Raw genomic sequence first — 4119 nt, forward strand, 5'->3', positions numbered from 1 at the left:
TCATGGCTCTTCCATAGGATCCAAAACCAAACCCGCACCAGTTTTCCCCTCTCCACCCCCCACCCCCCAATTTGATTGCACTCCAGGGCGGCGAGGCTCAGGAATGACCCAGCCCTCCATTGGACTCTGCGAGCCAGAGGCCCGGCGTCCTTCCCAACACTCCCCTCTCCCCAGGATCCATCATTTTGTTAATGATTCCTCTCCGTTCTCAAATCCATCAACAGCTCCTCAACTCCACTGCTGCCTTCTTAGTCCAGGTTGCCCTCATTTCTCATCCAACTGGCCCCCTAAGGCAGTCTCTTGCCCCTTTCAATTTATTCTTTGCTCTTAACCAGATAGTGATTCTAAATAATGCCGATCTTTCAGTGGCTTTGAAGAGGCTGGTTTTCCCTGGCAGATGCGGCCTGGAAGTGCTGCAGTGAGACGAGCCTGCTGCCTATTTGGAGCAAACGTGGCGTGAGCTGCAGGGTCAGTGCTGTGCACCAGGAAGGCTTTCTGGGTGCGCTTAAGTCGCCCCATGCAGCCCGACAACCAGCGCGGGCGGCTCCGTGAGGCCGTTGCCAGGCACAGGTGGGAGATGCTGCAGGTGCACGTGGGTGTGGTTTGCGACACTTATAAGGGTCCTCACACCATCTGATCAGCGTCTGGCACATAAGAAATGTGCAATAATTCTTAAAATGAATTTGTTCAGAATGGCTCAGACATACTCCTGAGTATTTAGAATTAGTTGTGGCTTTTCTGTCTTGGAGGCCAAGGTTGGGAGCAGCCAGACTGAGCAGCTCAGAAAGCGTCCCAATGTGACCCCTGGGGGACGAAAGGTTCCGTGTGTCTGGCCCACACCCCGTAGAACAGCATAGGGTCGCCGCTCTGATAAAACCCCTCCCACGGCTTCCCACTGAACTTGGAACAAAGTCCACGCTCACAGCTGCACCTCCAGCCAGGTAGGGCCTGAACCCCTCCGCTGCCCCTCTCCCAGGGCCGCAGCCTCTCAAGCCTTTTGGGCTCCCTCCTTCTATCTCAGGACATTTATAACACGCTGCTCCCTCTGCGCAGAATCCCTCCCTCCCACCCCTTTGCCTGATCAGTTCATTCCCGCTCAGGCTTTATGCCTCAGCTCCGAGGACCTCGTTGGAGAGACAGCCGCTGTGTCCCTCAGCTGCGCCCCTGCTGTCCTTGGCCTCAGTAGCATTTGTTGCCTTCGCAGCCCCCACTGCACACTCTAACCCTCTCTTTCGTTTGTGTATTTTCTCATCTCTCTACTCGCTCCCCACCAGGCAGTAAGCTCCACGGGGGGAGAGAGTATCTGTCTTGATCTTGACTGAGTCCGTAGCGCCTGTCCCTGCCTCTGGCACGTAGGCGGTGCCCAATAAGTGTTTGTAGAATGAAGGAACATGTAGGAAAATTGAGACACTGCAACGTCCAAGATGCTTTGAACATGGTGCAGAGTGGGCCCCATGCTGTCACATAACAAGCTGACTCTCAGAACACCTCTCCAAGGTCCCCTGGGCCTGGAGGGAATGGACAGATGGACGGCTGCTGGACTGAAGGCCAGGTTCTCCTGCTACTGTGGTCCCACTGGGACTTAGGGGGACAAGCAAAGAGGAGCAGCCCCTCACAGGAGTCTCCCCTTCTACGTGGCAGGCTGTGAGGCCCCCTGGAGATGGGGCATGTCCACTGCGCAGAATTCCAGCCTGGGCTTCCTGTGGAGAGGAGGGGGCGAGGGCCCCACCCACGCAGTTCCTGAGCAGGAGGGGCAGGGAGGCAGGCAGCCACGTTTCCATGCATCAGGGTGCAGCCGGGTTCAGCAGGCACTTCCCCTCGTGCCCATCTGCCTGCCTCTGTGAGGGGAACAGATGGAGGGTGAATTCCTGAGTGACGGCGCTGATGGCTTCTCCAGGCTCAGAGAGAACGCGGTTCCGCTGGGAGGGTTCCAGTCGCACAGGCTGACTGCAGCCTCCTCCACGAGTGTGTTTATTTAGGAGGCAACGTGGAACGTGACAGTGACATCAGGGTGTGCACTAAAGGGACCCTAAATGCATGTACCTGCCACCGATCACCTACTTTCTTACCCCACTCAGCCCTTGACTTCTCCACGCAGGCTCCCCCCGTGGGTGGAAGAAAGAAGCTCGGCGCATATGCCAATGAGCCCCAGTTCTCACTAGCTCCTCCTCTGTGGTTCAGGCTTTTTGCCTCAACTACGGGAGGCAAGGCCACCTTAGTGGCAGCTCAGAGTAGAGGTAAATGGTCCCTTAGAGGAAAGAGTCAACAATATTTCTGTTTCTGAAACGCACTCCCAGGCATTTATTTGCCATGAAGAAGTGAACACGCTTTCGGGCTGGCACCTCGAAGGGTCTGCAGGACACCCAGGGAGTGTGTCTCAGGCTAGTCCTCTGACCGGCACGGCACAGGCACGGTCTGGACCTCTGGGGCCAGGTGGATTTGCTGAGGGCAATGTTCAGATTCTTCCTTTTCATTAGAAATGTGTGTACAGTTCTTCTTCCCCACACTGCAACCCGGGCTTGACCCGCAAATGAGTCCACCGAGGGGCCTGCTTCTTGCCGTCCGACGTGGTGTCTCCCCTCTGATACTGGACAGTCTCTGCACTGCGATCCACAGCCAAGAGGCTTCCCCCCTGGCAGGCAGCCCACCATCCCTGAGCCCTGCCCTTTGCGTATGTTTTTATTTTATGTCACCGCCATGAAGGCTGCTCCGCCCTCTGCATCGCCAGGTTCTTCTGCCCAGTGCTAACGGAGAGGCCCTGCACCTGCTTTGGCCTAGGCTGCAGGCACTAGTCTTCTTAAGCCTTGCTGTAGACGGAATGTGTGCCCCCCAGAATTGAAACCTTAACCCCTTTGGTATTAGGGGATGGGGCCTTTACTAAGTGAGTAAGTCCCAAGGGAAAAGGCCTCATGAATGGGATTGGCACTCTCATGAAAGAGCCCCTAGAGCGGTCCCTTACCCCTCCCACCGTGTGAGGACGCAGGGAGAAGATGGCCCTCTGTGAGCCAGGAAGCAGGCCTCACCAGGCACCAAGTCATGGGTACCTTGACCTTGGACGTCCCAGTCTCCGGGACCGTGAGAAATAAATGTTTGCTGTCTAAGCCCTCAGTCTGTGGGATGTTTGCTAGAGCAGCCCAAACTAATACCCGCCCGGTTACCACGGGCCAGACACGGGAAACCTCCCGTACGCACCGGTGCTGTGCGGCCTTTCACAACTTACATGACTGATTCTCAGTCTAAATGAAAGCCTGGTGAGCTGTTTTGCCTTTCGGAATGGCTTACGTGAGGGATCTTCAGTTAACCTCTCTGTAAGTCTGAACCTTTCAATTCCCGTTGGGTCAACTCGAGCAGAAAAGAAGCCAATTTCAATTCTTCTGTACTAGTGGCATTTTCAGCAGAGACTTCTGGCCTTAGCTTCCAAAACCCTGACGTCCTTTGCCAATGATGAACATCAGTTTCCTCTGCCCCCTCCTCATTGTTTGCTAATATCGCCCCTTTTGCTAGTTAATGCCAGTCCGAGGGCTCCCTAACATGGCACCTCGTAGCTACTCATTCCTTTGTAATGTAGATCTGAATAATTAACATTAAAGAATGTGTGGAGCCCTGGCCGGTGTGGCTCAGGTGGTTGAGTGTCATCCCGTGCACCGAAAGGTTGCTGGTTCAATTCCTGGTCAGGGCACATGTGCAGATTGTGGGCTCGATCCCCAGTAGGGGGCGTGCAGGAGGCAACCAATCGATGTTTCTCTCTCACATTGATGTTTCTCTCTCTCTCTCTCCCTCTCCCTTCCTCTCTCTCTAAAAAATCACTAAAAACAAGAAGGTATGGAAGTTGTTTGGGGGAGGGAATATATGAACTAACATGAGAATCCACAATCCACACTGCTCACACTCTGCCTGTCTTGTTTCCCTGCCCGCACTTTGCCCCCTGAGCCCTGCCTCCGGTCCAGCTCTCCTCACTCCGTTTCCTCTCGCCCACCTTCACCCGCACTCTCACCCTAGCACTAGTCTAGGTGTCGCTACTGAGTTTTCAGACGGGTAGAAAGAAGGAAGAGTTTGCTTAAACTGGCAACACATTTCAATGGGAAGCCCATGGTCATCTGCTTAGACGAGAAAGAGTTT

Source organism: Miniopterus schreibersii (assembly GCF_964146895.1).
Source record: "Miniopterus schreibersii genome assembly, chromosome: 20".
Lineage (NCBI taxonomy): Eukaryota > Metazoa > Chordata > Mammalia > Chiroptera > Miniopteridae > Miniopterus > Miniopterus schreibersii.